Source organism: Podarcis muralis, chromosome 5 (assembly GCF_964188315.1).
Source record: "Podarcis muralis chromosome 5, rPodMur119.hap1.1, whole genome shotgun sequence".
In the NCBI taxonomy this organism is placed as follows: domain Eukaryota; kingdom Metazoa; phylum Chordata; class Lepidosauria; order Squamata; family Lacertidae; genus Podarcis; species Podarcis muralis.
In genome coordinates, this window is record NC_135659.1 from 6,924,780 (window position 1) to 6,948,636 (window position 23,857).

General features: G+C 46.7%; 1 long non-coding RNA gene across 1 annotated transcript; it reads right to left on the reverse strand.

Moving 5' to 3' along the window:
- Nucleotides 1-4,928: 4,928 nt before the first annotated feature.
- LOC144327749 (uncharacterized) lies at nt 4,929-18,727 on the reverse strand. Its single transcript, XR_013392838.1, has 4 exons — nt 18,411-18,727; nt 17,999-18,056; nt 12,762-12,793; nt 4,929-8,015 (listed from the first exon to the last, which is right to left on the reverse strand). It is a non-coding gene; the product is annotated as an uncharacterized LOC144327749 (long non-coding RNA).
- Nucleotides 18,728-23,857: the final 5,130 nt, after the last annotated feature.

Here is a 23,857-nt window from a genome sequence, read left to right on the forward strand (position 1 = left end):
TCAAATTTCAGCGGCACCCCGTGGGATGCCAAAATTCGGCACCCCTGTGTCTCTCTCGCTCCATTGTAAATCATAGTTGTGGCGCCCCCAGTGCCCCCCCCAAGGCTCTGCACCCAGTGCAACCAAACTGGTTGCACTCCTCTACATCTGCCTCTGGCTATGGATCCATCTTGTAATTACGCCGAGTGCTCACATGCAGCATGAAGTGGTATAATCCTGGAAGTTATTTACCATTTGATTCTGCTAAGTGAATAAACTGCCCTTGAGCGGTGCTTACAAGAGAGGGAAGGCGAGTGGGGTGAACCCTTGCATGAGATCTTTGGTGTCGGTCGGCGTGTGTTATTTGCCTGTGGCAGCAAAGCCTGCTCGAGGTCTCTGTGGAGGCTCAGCGGTTGTACAGAGGGGGTTGAGCTCTCCATTCTCATTGGCAGGGCCGGCCCAACCATGAGGCAGCGTGCAGCAGTTGCCTCAGGTGGCAGAATCCCACAGAGTGGTGCCCCTGAAGGCACCCTGCGCATCCCGCCAGGGTCATGCAGCTGTGGCTTCTGGTGAGATCTCATGAAACTCTTGTGAGAGGAAGAAGAGGAGGAGGAGGAGGAGTAGGAGGAGGAGGAGTTTGGACTTGATACCCCACCTTTCACTTCCCTGAAGTAAAGGTAAAGGGACCCCTGACCATTAGGTCCAGTCGTGACCGGCTCTGGGGTTGTGGCGCTCATCTCGCTTTATTGGCCGAGGGAGCCGGCGTACAGCTTCCGGGTCATGTGGCCAGCATGACTAAGCCGCTTCTGGCGAACCAGAGCAGCACACGGAAATGCCGTTTACCTTCCCGCCAGAGCGGTACCTATTTATCTACTTGCACTTTGATGTGCTTTTGAACTGCTAGGTTGGCAGGAGCAGGGACCGAGCAATGGGAGCTCACCCCATCGCGGGGATTTGAACCGCTGACCTTCTGATTGGCAAGTCCAAGGCTCTGTGGTTTAACCCACAGCGCCACCTGCGTCCCTTTCACTTCCCTTAAGGAGTCTCAAAACGGCTATCAATCTCCTTTCCCTTCCTCCCCCACAACAAACACTCTGTGAGGTGAGTGAGGCTGAGAGACGTCAGAGAAGTGCGACTAGCCCAAGGTCACCCAGCAGCTGCATGTGGAGGAGCAAGGAATCAATCCCAGTTCACCAGATTACGAGTCCACCGCTCTTAACCACTACACCACGCTGGCTCTCATGGAACTCTTGTAAGATCTCCCAGGAGCCGCTGCTGTGTGACCTCAGTAAGCAAGGCTGGTGGTGTGGGGGAGCGGTGGCACCTTCCTGTTTTGCCTCAGGCAGCAAAATGGGATGGGCTTCCCCATCTCCATGGTCGCCCCTCCTTTCCTCTTCTAGCAGCTTCTTCAAACCCAGCCTAGCTACAACTGCATTTGAAATCTTTGCACTATAGGCTTCCAGGGAGACTTGTTGAGGGATCTTCCTGGAATAGATGAACTTGCACACTTCCTGAACGGGCATTCAAACTTTTAGATTGGACTCTCTCCTCTCTGCCCATCTGTGCGGATAACACGTTTCTTATTAAGCCCTGCAGTGGGCACAATGTATTCTCTGCAAAATACACGGAAAGGGCAGCCCATTGATCGGGATAATTTTGGTTGCTGCACAAAGGCAGACTCAATAGCAATGGCAGCGACCTCAGGCTACGGGGCTATTCATTATGTGCAGGGTTGAAATGGCTCCCTTTTTATAGCCGCAGGGGGAAATTTCCCTGTGATGAATCACAATGTACTTAGGTAGCTTCTCCAAGAGGAAAATCTAGTTGTTGCTACCAGGTATAGAAGAAAGGGATCCGGATAAAAATAGGAACTCGTCCCAACCTTATCATTTGTTTTGCACTGCCTGATGTGAAGGGGGAGCGACAGGAGGCGAATAACAGTCTTCTGACTCAGGGTGCAACATCCCCATTGATCCTTTGCGATTTGTGTGTGCAATTCGATTTAAGTGGTAAAAAGAAGTGAGATGGAAAACAAACTTCCACTATATTTGATATCGGCCCTGTCTCTGATAATACCTGATCGTTAACCATAATCAGTCTGAATTTAGAGACACACCCTGATAGGCTGCTGAGTCTGGGAGACAGGAATTTCAAGAGGAGCCCTGATCAGAGACATCACGTTTCCCAAGCCAATGCAATGGTGGAACCTCTAGTGCTCAGCTGAATTGCAGGCAGGGGCTAAAAATGGCACTCCGTGAAATGTGGCTTCCTTTTTAGGAGTGGCTAAAGGGATGCGGGTGGCGCTGTAGGTTAAACCACAGAGCCTAGGACTTGCCGATCAGAAGGTCGGCGGTTCAAATCCCCGCAACGGGGTGAGCTCCCATTGCTTGGTCCCAGCTCCTGCCAACCTAGCAGTTCGAAAGCACGTCAAAGTGCAAGTAGATAAATAGGTACCGCTCCGGCGGGAAGGTAAACGGCGTTTCTGTGCGCTGCTCTGGGTCACCAGAAGTGGCTTAGTCCTGCTGGCCACATGACCTGGAAGCTGTACGCCGGCTCCCTCGGCCAATAAAGCGAGATGAGCGCCGCAACCCCAGAGTCGGCCACGACTGGACCTAATGGTCAGGGGTCTCTTTACCTTTACCTAAAAGGAACTATTTCCCATTAGAGGGCAATCAGTCTCCCACATCACATTCCAAGCATGCTTCGTTGAATATTTGAGGCAGAATATGGATGTTGGTGCACTGCAGATGGGTGACATTGGCAATCCAATGTGCCTTGCTCTTCACGTTCTGCAATGGCTTGCCATTCATACTGGCCAGGGCTGGCCCTACCATTAGGCACTAGGGAGGCAGCCACCTGAGGTGGTAGATGCTGGGGAACGGAACAGAGTTGTCTGTGCCATGCAGCCCACCCTCCATCTTCTAAGCAAGCCTGCTGCCTTCAGATGCCATGGAAGACACTGGCCCATCACTAGCATCAAAGTAAGATTCAGCTACCAATCTGGACAGCTTTGGGATGTCGCATGGGGGAGGGCACCACCTTGTTCTTCGCCTTGGAAAGCAAAATGTCTTGAGCCAAATCTGATAACCCCAAACAACCAGTACTGAATCTGCAGTGCAGTGTGGGAAGGCAAGCAGTGTTGGCTCAGTTGCCTTCCTCAGTGGCAATGTGTCCTCTGTGCCTGCAAGTGAAGTAGCAGAAGAGGGAAACAAAGGCTAAAGAAAGGTGCAAAAAATGTACTGAAGAGTGAAATATGGGGCTGTGTTTTGCTAGCACTTCATGCCCCCTTGAAACATCAACTTTCACAGCAAGGAATAAGATCACCACCACCATCATCATTGCAGGAAAGAAATCAAATCAGCACAGTGCCAGGAAACTATTCTCTTTTTAATTTTATTAAAAGTCATTATTTTTTTGTGATGGACAAACTCCTTTCAGCTCAGTTTGAAATTGGATCAGCAGTTACAAGTTTTATTGGAGAATGTGCCCAAAAATAATAACCGTTTCCCCCACAAGACCTCAAAATTGTCTTGCAATATTATCTGCACCTCATCACATTGCCGTATCATTTTTAACTGTCCCTAAAAAGTGTATATACGTTTCTTTCAAGAGAAAACTGGCCCCCGTTTGTAAGGTTCTAGCCCACAAAATCCCCTGAGCAGTTACACTACAATAACTGAACTTGTTTAACCGAAGTAGGAGAAGCTACCCACCCAGTCACACACAGTTTGATGCTAAGACATTGCCTTGGACTGGATAATAAAAGTTTGTTCTTTTAGTATAATGTATTATGAAAAGTCTCAATAAAATATTATTATTATTATTATTATTATTATTATTATTATTATTAAAAAATGGTTGTAAGCACAAGGAAACTCTCACAAGGGAGGGAGGGCGCTTTGTTATCCACTTCCTCCATCTAGGCCCCTCTGCTTGTTTCAGGAGCCAATTGACTGTGGTAGATTAATGGGTATCATAATATTGAAGTATTAACCTACTAAAGCTTAGAGTGGATACCTTTGTCTTTCCCCAGTGAGGCAGCTGTGAGGACTGAAGGCCCCTGCCTTCCCGCAGCTGCCTAAGTCTGCCAGGGTTTCCCCCAAGCAATCAGAGACTACTTCTGCCCACAACCAAACTCTCCGCTGCTCTTTTCACTTCTCTGCTTGTTCTGGGAGACCAGTAGGGAAGGAAGCTGGTCACAGCAGGAGGGGGAGACTCCTAGGGTTCTTCAGCCAACTGGCAGCTTTTTCTCCTGGCTCTCCTTCCCTCCAGCCCCTGAATCAGAACTGCTCTCTGCCCCAGTCACCTCTTCAGCTTCTGGCACCAGTCTGCTCCCTCTTCTCCCTCTGACCACTCACTGTGACTCTGAGCCTTCTCCCCCTGGGGGTTCCCTTGGGGTTCACCAGCTGCTGCCTCTCACCACTCCTCTGCAGCCGTCAGACATGACATCTTGCCTGCAAAAGCCTTTCAAGAGGGCCAGGGAACCCACCAGAAGAAGCACATCACTGGGTATGGATTGCCTATTGCAGCGGGGGAATTGTTCAGAATGAGTTGCAGGCATCTGCAGTGGAGCATTTGCAAGATGGTTTTGCCCCTCGTTGGGCAATTCGCCCAGCAACTCCCAACACCCTACCCCATCTTGTTGAACGGAGTCCCTCTGACCATCTGGAGGGGCTGTGTGGAGAGAGGAACAAAGTCCCCTTGCACAAGCCTCCTTACATGGCTTAGGATCCAATCCCCAGAAGCCTCAGTATTAAAGTAAAAATTCCTTGCTTTTTGCTGCAGCTTCAATAGCAAAGGCATCTAATTAGTATTCGGCAAGAAGGCTTTTAGGAGGAAAGGTGTTGACCTCATCATAAACTTTAGGGGATGGAACAGTAGGCAAAAAGCTAACAGTAATGATAGAAGAGCCTTTACATAAAGCTGTGGGTCATTTGTGCTGAGTGTTTGTTCAATTTAAATGGATTGGCCTTTGGTGCAATATGGGGTGGGTGCTATTTTTGGCTGGAAAGGCAAACCAGCCAACGAGAGAAAGGGGGCAGACTTGGGGTTATGGGGAGGGGGGTTAAACAAGATTTCCAAGTACCATTTAAATAGGCCTCAAATCACACATAGTTCATTCCCCCCCCCCTTTTTAAAAGTGTGATACAGTGGGAGGGAAGAGCACCAAGTTGATTAACGTTTTCCCTGTAGGCCATTGTTCTTAGCAAAATAATTCCCACTATGTGAAATTTTCCCACCAGAAGGAGTAAACGCAGGATTTCCTGTGGGAAGGGTATTTCATTGCACATTGTGGCTGCACTGAAAGTGTCAATCATCTGTCTCCCCACAAGCCATGGCTGCGGTCAGTTTCACTACACCCACCTAATCACTGCCTTTCACGTTTCAAAAACCCCCACAGATTGTCAAAAGGCACAAGTGGACTTCATGTTCTCTGAGCCAAATGATGGGCTGTGTTTGCATTTGCATTGGTAGGATAATTTTTAATGGCTTTAAAACTAAGTGAAATTCAGCTTTCCCCCACATGGAATGAGTTCTGAGACACAGAAGGAACATGGATTCCTGTCCTTGTTACTAACTTTGCTCGGGGGAAGAGGCACAGATATGCAGCTACCTAATTACAGCGATGTCAAAATCCAAGATTTTTACACTGTTTCCTGTGGACAGCTACCACTTCTGCCCTGAAGGAGACAGAAACAGAGAGAGTGTGTCAATATGAACCAGGAAGTCACATCTTCAGACAATGGGTCTGTCATTCTTTCCTTTCTCTGTGGATAAAAGGAAGCCATTTACCTTCTGCTGTTGGGTAGAACAAGGAAGAAGGGCTTGCTATCAGATTGGCTCTGGAATCCACGGGGAGTGGGTCTGCAGCTCAGGGGTGTAGCATGTGCTCCTCTAGGGGTCTAAATTCAACCCTTAGCATATATCGCCAGTGAAAAGGCTCCCTGGCAACCTGCCCCAAATATTGGAGAGTTGCTGCTTGTGAGCATGTCCAACACAGGGCTAAATTGACCAAGGGGATGATATTATTTAAAGTAACTCCTTCTGTCCAGATCCCAGAACACACAGGTTCCCCTAGCAGGCCTGGGGGCAGAGACAGCTGGAAGCTCCAGCACAGAATAGTCAAAACCTGCTGTTGTTTAGTCGTTTAGTCGTGTCCGACTCTTCATGACCCCCTGGACCAGAGCACGCCAGGCACTTCTGTCTTCCACTGCCTCCCGCAGTTTGGTCAAACTCACGCTGGTAGCTTCGAGAACACTGTCCAACCATCTCGTCCTCTGTCGTCCCCTTCTCCTTGTGCCCTCCATCTTTCCCAACATCAGGGTCTTTTCCAGGGAGTCTTCTCTTCTCATGAGGTGACCAAAGTATTGGAGCTTCAGCTTCAGGATCTGTCCTTCCAGTGAGCACTCAGGGCTGATCTCCTTAAGAATGGATAGGTTTGATCTTCTTGCAGTCCATGGGACTCTCAAGAGTCTCCTTCAGCACCATAATTCAAAAGCATCAATTCTTCGGCGATCAGCCTTCTTTATGGTCCAGCTCTCACTTCCATACATCACTACTGGGAAAACCATAGCTTTAACTATACAGACCTTTGTTGGCAAGGTGATGTCTCTGCTTTTTAAGATGCTGTCTAGATTTGTCATTGCTTTTCTCCCAAGGAGCAGGCGTCTTTTAATTTCGTGACTGCTGTCACCATCTGTAGTGACCATGGAGCCCAAGAAAGTAAAATCTCTCACTGCCTCCATTTCTTCCCCTTCTATTTGCCAGGAGGTGATGGGCCCAGTTGCCATGATCTTCGTTTTTTTGATGTTGAGCTTCAGACCATATTTTGTGCTCTCGTTTTTCACCCTCATTAAAAGGTTCTTTAATTCCTCCTCACTTTCTGCCATCAAGGTTGTGTCATCTGCATATCTGAGGTTGTTGATATTTCTTCCGGCAATCTTCATTCTAGCTAGGGATTCATCCTGTCCAGCCTTTTGCATTATGAATTCTGCAGATAAGTTAAATAAGCAGGGAGACAATATACAGCCTTATCGTACTCCTTTCCCAATTTTGAACCAATCAGTTGTTCCATATCCAGTTCTAACTGTAGCTTCTTGTCCCACATAGAGATTTCTCAGGAGACCGATGAGGTGATCAGGCACTCCCATTTCTTTAAGAACTTGCCATAGTTTGCTGTGGTCGACACAGTCAAAGGCTTTTGCATAGTCAATGAAGCAGAAGTAGATGTCTTTCTGGAACTCTCTAGCTTTCTCCATATTCCAACGCTTGTTTGCAATTTGGTCTCTGGTTCCTCTGCCCCTTCGAAATCCAGCTTGCAGTTCTGGGAGTTCTTGGTCCACATAATGCTTGAGCCTGCCTTGTAGAATTTTAAGCATAACCTTGCTAGCGTGTGAAATGAGTGCAATTGTGCGGTAGTTAGAGCATTCTTTGGCACTGCCCTTCTTTGGGATTGGGATGTAGACTGATCTTCTCCAATCCTCTGGCCATTGCTGAGTTTTCCAAACTTGCTGGCATATTGAGTGTAGCACCTTAACAGCACCATCTTTTAAAATTTTAAATAGTTCAGCTGGAACTAGTCAAAACCTAAGTAAGCCTTATATATGCAGCAGACAGCAAAGCTGTGGAGGATGACCATAAGAATATAAATCAGTGTCCGAATATATATGTGTTTGAGGCAGTGTCCTATATTCCGAAGCACGGGCACCCAAGGAGGCTGCATAACGTTGGCCACTAGATAGGCGATTTCTAAAACAAAAGAAAGGATCCTTGCAGACACCTCTCAATCACCTCAAGAAGAGTGACAAAACCGCCGCACCCCACCTATGAGAATTTCACTGAGATATCCCCTCTCCTTTGGCGATTTTTGAATGCAATTTCTCTTCTCATTCATTGATAGAGAATGGTAAGAGAACTGCAAGGGAAATTTTAGCACAGCGCTCATCTTCTCTGCTCCACCTGTGACAAGTTCTTAATGCAGGAATCTTGCTCTGAGACACATTAAGCTCAACTTGTTATTCTCGATCCAGTTGAATCTGTAAAAAAAAGCAAACAAAGAAACGCCAAGCTGTATGCATTTTTTAAAGACACACAATCAAGGCAAACTCTCCAACAACTTTGCATAATGCATGGCTAGGACATCTATCCATTAAACATGATCTCTGAGAGCAACCTTGGAGAGGCAACTTTGAAATGGAAGGGAGAAAATGTCACCTCAGGGAGGGGGCATGGAGGAGGAAAGCAGAATTGGGAAACGGAGAACTAGGAGGAAAGTGAACTTTAATTGTACTAGAGTGTTAAGTATATATATTTTTCCAAGGAAGAGTCTGTTTTTATTCATCCAGCTGCTTCCATATGCACAATATCAATAACCTCAATATAGAGGATGCTGGGACACAGCTCATGCTACAGGACCTCTCTTCCTCCAACCTTTATCTGGGCCTTTTTGTTCATCTGGCTGCACATAACCTCACTTTCCCCCCATCTTCACAAACTTACAGCCTTATCTTTCATTGGCTTTGAACATGCCCACCTGTCTTGTCTTCTGCAACAAAGGTGCTTGTATTGTAGCTCCTGTCCCTCTCAGCTTTTCATTAAGATGCTGCACACCCGGCAAAGCTAAAAGTGTATATTGCAAGGTTCGCCAGGCTGTCAAGATCTGGCCTGTTCGGGATTGCTTTAAAAGGGCCTCAAAGCTGTACAGAGACAAAGAACGGACCAGCGAGGGGCAAAAAAGAATACACATGCCTGTTTTGAAAACAAACTACAAGGCACAAAGTGCTGAATATCGTGGGAACAAGAAATGATGCTTAAGAACACAAGAAGAGCCTGCTGAAGCGAGTCAATGGCCTGTCTAGTCCAGCATCCTGTTCTCACATAGCCAGCATGGTTGGTAACACTTCATAGTCCTCTTCTCCTTGAATCTGTCTAATCCTCTTTTAAAGCCGTCCAGTTTGGCCATCACTTCCTCCTGGGGGAACGAGTTCCATAGTTTGCCTATGTGCTGCTTTTATCTAACCTAAATCTTCCAACATTCAGAGTCACTGGATGTCCACAAGTTCTAGTGCAGGCATCCCCAACCTGTGGCCCTCCAGATGTTTTGGCCTACAACTCCCATGATCCCTAGCTAACAGGACCAGTGGTCAGGGATGATGGGAATTGTAGTCCAAAACATCTGGAGGGCCGAAGGTTGGGGGTGCCTGTTGCAGTGTTTTGCTTATTTGGATGGGGGTTATTAGCGAGATGCTTGATGGTGCAGGGGACGTGGGCCGGGGTCCAAAAAGGGTGGATAATATGACTTCTTAGAATGACAGACATAAAGTAATAGAGCCAGCAAGTCTCTTAACAGGTTCTGGGGAGAGGGGGAACTCAGTTTGAGTTCTGACAATGGCATCCTTGCCCACAGCGATATCCGTGCGTGTGTGAGAGAGATTTGCCTGGCTGGAGAGCACTGGGCACTGCTTGACTCCTTCATGAACCCAGTATTCCCAATTCACCCCCAAAAGGAAATGGTTTCCTCTGAATCAAAGGCACTGACAGGGTTCTTCAGAGTGTTTGAATTTTACTTCTCTGGGAAAAATAACAACAAGAAACCCACAGCTAATGGCAAGCAGGTTTCTGGCAGTGCTATGATCTCCTTCAGCATGCGATTTTCTCTTCTTCTTCTTCTTCTTTTTTGAAAAATGTGCTTTTGTAATGGCAGGTTTTTGACATACAGTACCAGAGGTGGATTGACACTAGGACTAAGCCAAAAGCTATTTATTGTTTTTCACAAACATTTTGACAGTAGGGAGGGTGGGTGGAAGAATGTCACCACTTCTAGCATTTCTTTCATCACTCCTGGCAAAAGAAAAGAAAAAACACGTCGCTTGTTCATTTATATTGCGATCTGTTGCCCTTGCTCACAGTTGCCACAATTTCCCCTCAGTAGCCAAATATGATTAGTTGCTAATCTTTTATTTACTGACGTCTGTCAGAATTACTATTAGTCAAGATGAGGATGCGGGAATCAGAGCACCATCTGCGAGAGAATGGATAGCTAAAATCTGGGACTTCGCATTCATCTATATGAGAGGGTCAGCAGCAAGAAAATGTCTTTATGGAGATATGGAGTCTCTTTATAATGTACTGGAGCAGTAAAGAACCTCTAAAAATTGATCTGAATGCTTGGTTTTGGAACAGAATGTTTTTCTATGTTCAGTTCTAGATAGCATTTTTACTTTTACTTTTGGCATTAAACAGCTTTGGTCGCCTTGTATGATGACCTCTGTTGGGAGAGAGATGGGGGAAATGTATCTCTGTTATTTCTCCCCAACCTCTCAGTGGCTTTCAATACCATTGACCATGGTATCCTTCAGGAGTGACTGTCCAAGTTGGTGGTGGGAGGTGGCACCGCTTTGCAGTGGTTCTGGTCCTACTTGAATTGTGTTTTCAGCTCTGTGGAGCCTTCAGTGTGGACTTCCACAGGGTTCGATCCTATCCCTTATGGCTAGGCTGTTCAACATCTACGTGAAACCACTGAGTGGGGTCATCCAGAGGTTTGGAGTATGTTGCCAGCAAGATGCTGATGATGCTCAGCTCTCCTTCTCCTTTACATCTGCAGGTGAGGCAGTGGAAGTGCTGGACTGTTACCTTGCCTCGGTAATGGACTGGATGAGAGCCAACAAAATGAAACTCAATCCAGATGAGACTGAGGCACTGTTAGTGGGTGGTTCCCTAGACCAGATGGGTGGGAGCTGGCCTGCTCTTGAGGCTCACAGGTGGCCTCAGCGGCTCAGAGTGCCTTCCATCAGCTTCGGCTGGTGGTCCAGCTGTGCCACATGTAGGATAGGTTTAGATATATCTTCAGATTTAATCCTCAATCAGCCTCTCACAATCTTTCCCCCCACTCTTTCTAAGCACAGAAAGAGGGTCAGGGTGGTTTGTTTTGGGGGTTTTTTGCCTCAGAGCTTTCCCTGCTAAAACTTGCTGTTTCGCACTCAGAGTATCAATTTGAGTTTCCCACAGATTGCAGTTTGCTTCGAATCAGCTTTAAAGAGTGGGTTTTAAAGGAGAAAACTCTCTAGAATGGGGGGGGGGGCACTCAAACACAGAGCTTTAAAATATGGACCATGCCTGGAAAGAGTGAAGGAAAGGTAAATGTGGATAAGGTTTCCTTCAGCACAAGCTCTTTGCATTTTTTTGTGTTCAAAAAGCAGCAAATGTTAATCAACCACAGTTTTAAAAATGTTTCCTTTCTTCTTTTAGATGCCATGGCTGGACCTGCGCACCCTCTATGTTTGCAAACCTGCAATGCTTAGGTTTTTGCTTTTTCCTTAGCTCCAGTTTGCATTCATATTTGCATAAATTAATAATTTATCATTTTTATTGACCAGTTTTAGGTGGATAGTCCTTTATTTTGTGCATACAGTCATACCTCAGGTTACAGATGCTTCAGGTTGCACGTGTTCAGGTTGCGCACCACGCCAAACCAAGAAGTACCGGAACGGGTTGCATCTGGGTTTTGACACTTGCGCATGTGCAGAAACACTAAATCACGCTTTGCGCATGTGCAGAAGTGCCAAATTGTGACCCACACATGCGCAGACATGGCACTGCGGGTTGCGAATGTGCCTCCGGCACAGATCACGTTTGCAACCCGAGCATCCACTATATAAGGCAAAAAGATGAAGGACCCCTGGATGGTTAAATCCAGTCAAAGGTAACTATGGGGTGCAGTACTCATCTCGCTTTTCAGGCCGAGGGAGCCGGCGTTTGTCCACAGACAGCTTTCTGGTTCCTGTGGCCAGCATGACTAAACCACTTCTGGTGCAACAGAACACCATGACGGAAACCAGAGCGCACAGAAACGCCATTTACCTTCCCACCCCAGTGGTACCTATTTATCTACTTGCACTGGTGTGTTTTTGAACTGCTAGGTGGGCAGGAGCTGGGACCGAGCAATGGGACCTCACCCCATCATGCAGATTCGAACTGCCGACCTTCTGATTGGCAAGCCCAAGAGGCTCAGTGGTTTAGACCACAGTGCCACCAACGTCCCCATTTGTGCATATATTGCAGACTCTTGCTTGATGTGAGATGCGGAATAAGCGAGTCTTCTTCAGCCCTCCAGATTTTGGGGGAAATGAAGCACCACGACAACTACTGTTGTACCATCTCTGCCTTTTTACTACTAGCTAAATTTGCCCTCTCCCTTGCCTAATGTTTTCCCTGCCTGTCTCCTTGCTTTGCCACATGTCACTTAGGGCTCTCTGTTCTGTGCTTCGCTGGAGAGCTCAAATAAAAAAGGGCAGAGCAGGAAGTGGGAGCAAGGGAGGCTTTTGAGCAGAGATCTCATTAATCACAGCTCCACTTGCGCCAGGGCCTGCCATAATGGACTCACTGTCTCTTCGGAACACAAGAAGCCCCCAGGGAGGGAAAGGTGGCTGGATAAGAGTCCTCAAAACTTTTATAAAGGTCCAAAAAAGAGAAGTGTGTGTGTGTGCTCTCACGCACACGCACACACACACACAGCTGCAAATGTGCTGAAGTTGCGTATGACAACCTGAACAGCAGGAAAACACTCATGCCTGCCAATTAACAAGGAACTGGAGCTAATTTGCCACCTGTACTGCACTTCTGAGTTTGTCAGGGAGAAGGGGTGGAGGGAAGAGGGAAAGAAGCCAGCAAGCCCTTCATCTTTGCTCACAGCTTCACAGGATGTGTCAGGCAATGCAATTCGTGGGGGGTGGGGAGGAAAGAGAGTCTCATAACAACAGCAACAGAAAAAGCTCCCTACATACCTGACACTTCCAAGGAAGCCAAAGAAATGCATCTGGGGGAAAAAGGGGGCAAGTTTTACAAACACAGCAGAGAGATTATTGAAATCGAGCCTTTGCAGCCCAGATAATTCCCTTGTTACCTGTAAATGCTCTAATGGCCATTTCTACTATTTATAAGAAGGGCATTGAGACAAATGTGTTTCATTTTGTCTCTTTGTTTGCTGCTTCTATCATATACTCAAGAAACAGATTAGAAACATTCCAGAAAATCAAACTAGCGAGAAGCTGACTCACCCAACTTTGTGTCTGAATTAATTTAGAATAATCAGAGTAAGATACATGCCTTGGATAGTCGGGAAATGTATGCATGCTCCAGATTGGATCTGAAGTAGGCTGAGTTCCTAGGCTGTGTTATGTTGTGTGAAAGCAACGTTACTGGCATACGCCTGGTTCTATGAAGCACAACAGGGTCAGTGCTTGCTGTACAATCCCACGGATCCCTCTGCAGTCCAGGGAATGGGGATGCCAGTCTAGCGAATTCCATGGCAGTCGGGACAGTAACCCCTCTGGCTGAGCATGGCTGCCACTGTTTTCCCAGAGTGATGTTCATGGTCTGCTTGCCACCTCAGCTTGCTGTTAATAGCCTCTGTCCCGCTTTTCAGTTTTGCTGGGGGCAGGGACACCATGGGGGGTAGGGGTAGGGGCAAGGCCTCCCAAATTTCCCTTCAATATTCTGCAGTCTGTGGCAGGCCCCATTGGGACTTCCCATGAGCACAACGGGCCCCTTCAGGCCTACCTACAGCCACAGTGGACCTTGTTGGGCCTCTTCCCAGCACATGTGGTGTTACATGCACACTCCATAACTCCCAAAGTTGGGCAGAACCCGGCATGTGTAGCTGCCGATCTGAGTCCCGTTTTGTGCAGATTTCTTGAAGGGATGCACAAAAAGTCTGCATTTCAAGTACAGTGGTACCTCGGGTTACATACTGTCAGGGGCTCAGGAGCAGAGGCACAGGAAAGGGAGGAGATAGAGACCGAGGGGGAGGAATCCGAGGGAGAGGTTAGCGATGACAGCCGTCCGAGGTCTCTGAGTCTCTCCAGCGAATCGGAGGATTCACAGAAGGGGGCTCCCGTGGTCAGAGCAAAGGGGTTGCCAAGGGGAACACCCCAGGAAGGAGGGGCCAGAGGGGACTCAGAGAGCAGCAGTTGGAAATCGGGACCAGCTTCCCCACCAAAGAGCAGTAGGGGGGAGGAGTCCCAGGTATCGGCATCAGGCAGCTCTCCGTCAGCAGAAGGACATGAGTCAGGATTGGCCACGCCTGCCTCAGAGAGCGAAGAAACGGTCGAAAGGAAGGTCAAAGACAGGACGTGCGCGCCAAGTTCAAACGTACAAGAGGGTGGCGCAGTGAGCAGCCCTGATAGGGAGCCAGGTCCTAAAGCCCGCCGAAGGGAGGGGGAAGAGTCAGAGGGGTCCGCGTCCGAAGCGTCCAGGAAGGAAGGGACCCCGGGGGGTAGTAGGACCCAGAGGCGGAAGGAGAGACGGAAGAGGTGGAGTAAGGTCAAAGTCTTAAGCTGGTGTACAGGGGGCGGAGATTCAGACGGAGCTTCGCCGGTCTAGTGTCTAGACGTAGAGACGCACGCTAGGGTTTGAAAATGGATACTGTACTTAAATAAAGACCTTTGTACATTACCGCTGGCTAGCGTTGGTCCTCTGTGAGCTGGGACCTGGAGGCAGTCTCTGACACATACGCTTCAGGTTACAGTCTCCGCTAACCCAGAAATAGTACCCCGGGTTAAGAACTTTGCTTCAGGATGAGAACAGAAATCGAGCAGCAGCGGCACAGCGGCAGCAGGAGGCCCCATTAGCTAAAAGTGGTGCTTCAGGTTAAGAACAGTTTCGGGTTAAGAAAACACCTCCAGAACGAATTAAGTTCTCAACCCGAGGTACCACTGTATATGGACTTTTAATGTAAAGTGCAGATTTTCTATGGTTTTTTAAGCTCGCCCACCCCACATATTGTTTATGTAAAATACATATTTGGGTTTGCACCTTTTGTGCACTGAAACTGCATTGCAAAATTCAGAGACGAGCATAATCTGGCTGGGAGTTGCTTCTCCAGCTGCAAGAAAATTCAGGAGTGTCAGATTGGGTCAGTCCACAGCAAATTGGGTCCTCCCTTAAAGAGGGCACGTATTGCGGTGAGGCCTGGACAACCGAAACCCTGTGTTGTGGGTGGGTATCATAGCTGTCAACGTTTCCCTTTTTTAAAGGGAAATTCCCTTATTCCGAATAGGAAGAAAAGGGAAAAATTGACAGCTATGGTGGGTACGATTAGTCAGCCACAACACCCAATTGGTAGGTCCCTCGAAGCTGGGTTCAATCTGGCCAATGGGATGAAGTCCAAACAGTTCGAGGGACCCATTTATGCCCATGGGCGTGACCCAGAGCTTCCTCTATTGGTGCGTGCATCGGAACACCCGCCCACCTCTCCCTAATTTTAGGGCTATTGCGCTTGACCTTGCTATGCCATCATGTGTCGTCTGTTGTTGGGACAGGGGCACGGCCGGAATCTTCCCCACTTGGCTGATTGGCTGTTGCCATTTGGGTTTCGCCTGCCACGTAGCAAATCATCACAACTTGTAAGGTTGCGAATAGGCTCTGGTTCAGGTGATAGGGATGGGAGAACGCTCTCACCACCCCTATGTGAAGGGTATTCCGTTAAAGGAATCCAGGGACTCGATGGTTTGGTCAACCCCTGAGAGGGGGTTGTGCCCATGCCTGAGTCCAGGGGGACATTTGTGGGGCGGAGTTAGCCCGTTCCCGGCTTTCCACTTATCCAGGTGTTCACCCTTGGCTGACCTAAGCTGGTGCCCTGGGTCAGCGCTACCTGCATGGCAGTGAGCTCGTCGAACCAGAGCCTGTGCAACCAGTCACTTTCTGTAATCAATAAAGTTGTGGCCTAAATTCCTCCAAAAACCAAACCAAAAAATTGAGCCAAGTGTGAATTTATTTAGAGGGGTGATTTCTGGGTCTGAACACGCAAAAAGTCAAGTGGATGAATTCCTCCTCCATCCCTTTATGCTGCTCCATTTTGAGAAGCCACACAGCTTGCCCAGTAAATCATCCCTACAGTGTATTCATCATATTGTTTACCTAGCAACACCTATCTCTCCAGTTGTCAACAATTAGCTAATCGCCACTCATTCATACTTGATTACTCTTAAATGCTCTGGCTGGAACTCACAAGTGGTACAAAATAGATGTTCCATCTTTTCTGGAGTCACCTCAACTTAAGAGCACTTAATGAAGATCAACCTTCATTAGAAAGGCAAAATGGGAAAGTTGTTTTAATATATGCTTCTCTGACGTGACTTAGTACAAACCCTTTCTCTTGTCCTCTTTATTATCAATAAGTCACAAGCAATTTTTTTGGGGGGCGGGGGTTCCTGAGACTGAGGAGCAGATTTTTATCCATATTTGGATATCATTTTTAATCAAGATTGTGGGCTGAACCTTTCAAAACTGTACTAATTTTAACCACTAATTTTAAACTTTGAATTGGACCCAGAAACTAATTGGTAGCCCATGCAATCGGAGCAAAATCTGTGTAATATGCTCAAACCAGTGAGCAACCTCACCGCTGAATTCTGCACTAGCTGAAATTTCCAAACTGTTTTCAGAGGCAGCCCTTTGTATAACGCGTTGCAGTAACTAACCTCGAGGTTACCAGACAATAGACAACAGTAGTTAGGCTAGATAAGGGCACAGCTGGTCCACCAGCCGAAGCTGATGGAAGGCACTCTGAGCCACTGAGGCTACCTGAGCCTTGTGACAGCAAAGGAGTACCCTCAAGCTATGAACCTGCTCCTTCAGAGGAAGTGTAACCCCATCAAAAGCAGGTGATCTCCCACCCATCTGGTCTAGAGAACTACCCACTAACTGTGCCTGTCTTATCTGGATTGAGTTTCAGTTTGTTGGCTCTCAACCAGCCCATTACCGAGGCAAGACACTGGTCCAGCACTTCCACTGCCTCACCTGCAGATGTAAAGGGGAAATAGAGCTGAGCGTCATCAGCGTATTGCTGACAGTGCACTTCTAGCCCACATGTAGGAGACAAAAGTAATTAGGCTGTGAAACCTTTTTAGCAGAGCAAAAACCCTTATAATTTTTGCAGTTTACTAAAGCTTAGGAATTAGACAGTTATGCCTGTTTTCCTATTTGTGGTCAGTAGGCCTTCCCCACTTCATCCCCAAAACAGAGAATGAGCCCCACATTTTTAGTAAAATAAATTGAAAAAGAGTTTACTTACATTTCAATGAAGGCAGCAAATACAGCAAAGTAGTGTGCAGAAAAATAAGTTGCGGTAAAATAAAAGTTGGTAGTCTTAGCTAACATAGCGGAAAACAGGGACTTTAGCCATACAGTGGTACCTCAGGTTACATACGCTTCAGGTTACATACGCTTCAGGTTACACACTCCGCTAACCTAGAAATAGTGCTTCAGGTTAAGAACTTTGATTCAGAATAAGAACAGAAATTGGGCTCTGGTGGCGTGGTGGCAGCAGTAGGCCCCATTAGCTAAAGTGGTACTTCAGGTTAATAACAGTTTTAGGTTAAGAACGGACCTCCGGAATGAATTAAGTACTTAACCCGAGGTACCACTGTACATGTCTGGTCAGGTTGGAGTCATAGTAGAAAAATAAGAATCTCTTCACAGGCAGAAGGAAATGTAAACGATTGTCTCCTTTGTTACAGAGTTCCCACCCAGAGGAGGCAAAGGAAGAGAGGGTCCTCTCTAGAAAGTTCAAGAACTCTCTGTGCACAAGCCCTGTGCTTGACTAGCAAAACACGCATTTGGGCTTTGGGCTGCACACACCACAAAGGTAAGTGTGGATAAGCCCATAATGACATCAATTGGAACTAAGCCGTAACTACAGTTTCAAACTACATTAGGACATAGGTTCAACTCCTTTGGGCTGTAACCCTTTGCACACTTTTTTGGGAGTAAGCCCCATTGAACACAGTGGGATTTACTTTTGAGTAGATATACATAGAATTGTACTATAACTTAGCACTGCTTCGTTATTTTATCACGACGGAAATATCTTAGGAATGCTAAAAGTTCCTAAAATGGAAGGAGCCTGGCGTGGAGCTGTGCAGTGAGCTTTTTATTAAAGACACCACGGGTTATACCCAATGGATCCAGTTGTAGATCCAACCCCAGCCCAAGTTCCCCACTCTCTCTTGGCATCACCTACCCTTCTGGGTGTTAAGGAGATAAAAAGAGGAAAGGTCCGTGTTTGCTGTCCTGAGATCCTAAAAGAAAGGTGCAGAAGAATGCAATGCGGGTACCATTTTTAAATGATCCTGTGTACAACAGAGGAAAACAAAAACCACAAACACTAAGATCTTGCACAAAGAAAGTTAGCAGAACAGGGAGAAATGTTCTTGCAGAGCCCTCTCCCTGGCTGCGATGTTGCTCCGGCTGAGGCATTATTAATATGTCTTCCCCTCTCTGCAAACCAAAGTGGTACTGTACAATAGTCTCTCTCTGTCTCTCTCTGTCTCTCTCTCTCTCTCTCTCTCTCTCTCTCTCTCTCTCTCTCTCACACACACACACACACACACACACACACACACACACACCAGACTGTACAACACCGTTCCCACCTGAGTCTGCTGTGCATATAGATCCAGCCATTTTCCCAGGAGCAAAACAAAGTTCATCCAGCCTTGGGCAGATGGAACGGTCCAAGATAGAAGCAGAATCCAGAGGCAAAATGTCTGACCACTGCATAATGAACGGGTAACAACAGGCGGCATTTGCTGCACTACAAATTGATTGTCTGGAAAGGCCCTCAAGGGAATCCGAGCAGACGCCTCATCAGAGGGAGCAGCAGCTAAAACAAAAACGGTCTCAAGAGAATTCCCCAGAGACCTTTTATTTCAAGTGTTCTTTTCTCCAGCCGTGGAAATTCACACGTTTCCAGAAGCTTTGAAATAAAGCCTCCCGAGCATTCCTTTCTCAAAATTATTTGAACATTACTAGGGTAGAAGGGGCACAGCCCCACCAACCTCAGTCCGCCCTTAGCCAGCCCCCACCTGCCTGCTTTCTGACTTACATCTAATCTCAGGGGTGTCACTGCCTGTTGCCTTCCTCCTCTTGAGTCTGTGTTGCCATTATAGCACTCGGGGGGGGGGGGCAAAACTAGAATGAGTTTGCTCTGGCTTCAGCTACTGTTGTCTTCTGCCCCACCAGTTGCAGTGGGTCCCAGCCACCACGGCAGCCAGCCATGCCGACTTCTAGGAAACTCCATCTTCCCCTCCCTCTTTCCTCAAGAGCCAGTCAGCATTTCACGGGCCATGTTTAGCGTTTATTGGGATATTTTGGGTTCCTCAGGCTTCTTCCAAATATTTTTTTATACTTCTGCAAACCTTAGGGTTCCCCCCTCCCCAACCTGCTGATACCTCGCCTCTCATGCATATATGTTGCTGTTTTGGCAACATAAGGACTTGAGGACATCATCATCATTACTACTACAGTATATATAATAATGATACCTTCCGCATTATGGGATGTTTCAGTCTTTTATGCTGGAGGCAATGGGTAGATCTATTTTGAAGAAACCTTCCAACTTGTGAAGAAGTGGGAAATGTTTTTTTTTCATTTTGGGGTCTGATTAGATGAAGTAGATAGTTGCTATTGAGGATATGAACTGAAGACAAAATTCGGTTTAGATCCCACTTTGGAAAGTAGGCTGATTTGGCCTAAAGTGCTACAAAAGGCACTCACTTTGCCTGGATCCAGAACTTCACTTTCAAGGCTTCGTATGTCTCTCCATTGTCTTGCGATAATGTTTTGACAGTGATGGGTGACGTTTACAGGCACAGGAACCCTTTCTGGGTGGATGAGGCCTACCAGATCTCATACAATAATTGTGTTATCTTTGGCAGAATTGGAGGAACTCTGAAAGCGTAGTTGTCCTTTTTAGGGGATGAACCCTACCAAATTTCAGATGTATAGATGCTGGGGGTTCTGTGTGAAAGGATGCTTTAGAGTTTGGAAGGGGAAACAGGATATGTTCACTCCCTCCCACTGTGGTTTTCTGGAGAATTTGTTTGAAAATGGCAGACCTGAGAGAAATGACCCTAGGTATGTAACCTGCAAAACCTCAGATGGATAGGTGTGGAGGTTAAGGAGCTATGATGAATGAACGGTGATGAATAAAACTGTTCATTTTTGTTCTATGCTTAAATTTGATTGGAAGTAAAAAGAAAAAAAGAAGAGTTCCTGAGAGGAAGTTAATTATAGAAATGATTAAAATCCAAATAGATTTGTTTGCCGAGAAAGTAATCACATAGGCCTGGTTTCTACAAGTAGACTAGAGCTAGAGCTGTCAGTCACAAATTGACACCCCTTCTGTCCCTTCTCCCTGCCTTATGTTTTCCTTAGATGGGGAACTTGTGGGGGGTGGGAGGCAATGCATCCCTTTTAATAGGAACAATATCTCTGTACCCCTCTGAATCTCCAGATTGATCCCAGACCTTCAAGAAGTCAAGAGCCTGAATTGGTTAAGGCTGCTTTGAAAGAAACCCCCTTTACTTCAGACAAGCCCCGCTTTGGTTTGGGATTTGTCTGAAATGAATGCACCCCCTTCATCGGGGGAAAAGTGGAGGGTTTCTGTGCAACTCCTGGCGGCGGGTGATGTCTTGGCCCATTCTGGTCAGGCCTCATGTCTGGCATGGGAGGCTGAGGCTGGAAATGCTTGAGGAATTCATTCACTTCACATCTTGAAGTGAATTGACCAGAAAGATGCCCCCTCAATTAATTGTGGTTCTGAGCCATCCACTCCTTGCTTCATTAGTGGAAGAGGATCTTCATTTACAGTCTGGGAGCAGAAGAGAGAAACTCTACACGCTCTTCTGGACCTTTCCTTGGCTCCTGGTATCACCAGCTGTTACATCTATCTGGGCTCACTGTCAGACTGCTCCAGCTTTCCCTAACCGTTTGAACTCAGATTACTTTAGCTATGTAGCTTGCGACTCCTGTAGTTGACTGTTCTCCTGCCAGACACCTATGTGAAGCTGTTGGAAGAAGCTTGCTTTGGGGTTAGAAGTACAGTGTAAGCAGTACGTTGATGACAACCAACTCCACTTTTTCCATATGCCAACTAGTCCAAGGGTGGGTGCATGAGCTTCCCCCTGAGCCAGGACACACAAAACACTTGCTGGCACCCAGAGTAGCTGCCACGGCACCTTTCAGCCTGCCCTTTTCCCTGCTATCCACAACGATCCAACCAAACTGGGGCAGGAGAAGGGAAAAGTGGCAGAGGCAAGGGTTTTGAGAACTTGGGTTTTGCATGGGCTTGCATGGAACAAATGCAGAACAGGAATCTTCTGTTTCTGCTGGAAGGGTAGAGTCACTTGAGATGAGCAAAGAGGCCTATATATATGGTTTCTTGCCACAATTACTGGAGTTGGTTTCTTTCCTTATTTCTTGGGCAGGATTAGTGTTTTTTTGTCTTTTTCTGTTGAAAATGTGCTTTCTGCAGACAAATGCCTCTATAAACGTTCTCACTTTTCCTAAAGTGTTGAAAGCCGAAGGAAAAGGAGGGTTTCATTCAAAGTCTTGTTTGATGACTGGCAAATAGGTGAATGCATGCATCATGAGGCTAACAGTTAATTAACAACTCTAATAAAAATTGAAGAGGAAAAGTGAAACGATGGACAGAATGAGAGGAGCTGTGAAGCAATATGTGACTTAGTGTTAAATATATAAAAATGCAGTACAGTGGTGCCCCGCAAGACGAATGCCTCGCAAGATGAAAAACTCGCTAGACGAAAGGGTTTTCCATTTTTTGAGTCGTTCCGCAAGACGAATTTCCCTAAGGGCTTGCTTCGCAAGACGAAATGTCTTGCGAGTTCTTGCGAGTTTGTTTCCTTTTTCTTAAAGCTGCTAAGCCGTTAATAGCCGCTAAGCCGCTAAGTCACTAATAGCCGTGCTTCGCAAGACGAAAAAAACTGCAAGACAAAGAGACTCACGGAACGGATTAATTTCGTCTTGCGAGGCACCACTGTAAAAATATGGACAGGCCACCAATTGGGTTGTACTCCTCCTGGAGGAGCAAAATTCACAGTTTGGGAATGTAGTTAGATCTGGCCTTGAGGAAGTATCCTCTGTAGCTCATAACCATTTCTCAGCTTTAGTTGGTCCACCTACTGCGTCTGTTCCTGGGAAAAGGAGATGCGGCCATCTCGGTTGTATTACTGCAGGGCATGCCATTTGGGGCTGCCTTTGAAGACTGCAAAGAAATGATACTTAATATGAAACACAGCAGTTTGGCTGCTAACTAGTACAAATAATAGGAGGCATACCTTGCCATTTCAGGGGGACCCAGTTTGTTCCCAGGCATAATTCAGAGAGCAAGTTTTAACACAGAGCAAGTTTTAACACAGAAAGCTCTAGAAAGGGCTTGAGACTCGGGTATCCAAAGGACCTCCTGTTCCTCCATGACCCCAAACTCACATTATCACAGTTTGGTGGTCATGCTAAACAGGGTCTTCTCTGTCATGGCCCATCACCTAGTTTTGCTGCTCATGGCTCTGTTTATTGTGCTTTTCATAGGTGGTTGCGATTCCCTCCTTTATACTATAAGCCAACTCATGACCCCTTGATAAGAGGTAAGGCAGGAATATGGTCCAATAAATAAATCAGCGGTAGCGTTTAATTTTTAAAAGGTAGAACATAAATCTTTTGCCATATTGAGGTCATAATGAGTCCACAGAATAGATTGCTATAGTCTTAAAGGGTTGCGGTTGCCCAACTTTATTTATTTATTTATTTTATCGTGGTTCAGGCTTTTGCTCTCCATCATCTTCTTCCGTTACACAAATAAAAAAATACCGTAACTTCAGAGAAGACAGCCCTGAAGGGCCAGTTTGTAAAGAAATAAGGCTAGAAAACGGAGAGAAGTTCTGTCTTTTATATATACAGCTATCAATATTAAACAGACGTAATTGGTGCCTTTGGGATACCATTTTTTGCCCCTCACTCTCAAGGAATTTCTAATGATTAATGCATGCCTGAGGTACCGCCAGCTTAGTGCGAATTCTGTGACATGCCTGGTGTCCAAATTGGAGGCCATTAATTATTCTTTTTGTTGCGGACAAAAGTAAAGGAAAAGCTATGCAAAAGATTTCTTCTTCTTCTTCTTCTTCTTCTTCTTCTTCTTCTTCTTCTTCTTCTTCTTCTTCTTCTTCTTCTTCTTCTCCTGGAGCACCTGCTTTGGATGATGTCACTGGAATCTTGATGCCACATGGTGAATCAACCTGTTTTGCATTCATCCAAGTTTCTGTCTGAACAAAGAGCTTCTTTTCAAGGCGTTATCATTATGGCCATCCCACAGTCGAAACATTTCTGTTGATTTATCAGCGGCTTTTTCTGTGATCAATTGACTGATTATATTTAAAGATATTTTCAGGTGTCAGGTCAGGGAAACCAGGCCTGAGGCTACGGCACAGGTTGACAGGCTGCGGACACAACAAATAGCCTGGTGCAGACGTAGTCAACCAAGTGATGATCTGCAGTGATGTCCAGCCCTGAGTGGAACTGAGAACCCAAACAACGGGAAGTCAGTAGTTCCAGGTTCCCCAGTCAGGCAGAACAAGCCAGACAAAATATTGTACCTTGGAGGAGGAGCAAGAACCATAGATTCTAGCTCTCCTGCAGATGAGGTGGTGGTGTTTGGTTCAGGGTTGAGATGGGGGTGGTGGTCTCACATCAAGTCCAAGAAAGTTCCACCCCCCTCCCGGCACCTGTCCTGGATCTGGCTGCTCTTAGTGGTACTTCGCTCCTTTTTGCCCTTGCTTCCGCTTGGCATGCAACGGTCCCCCAGCACACCTTCACCCAACATGGCTTGCCGTGTCCTCCTGTGCACTCCCAACATCCTACGTCACTCCCTGTGGGAATGTTCGGGGATGCAGGGGAGGATATATTGTTTGGTTATAGCCTTTCCAACTTGTGTTAACAAGTTCACAATTTAGCAGAGTAACATTCCCCCTTTTAAACTTACAGTGGATGCGTTTGCTCAGGCTCGCTAAAGCCTCTATAATAACTC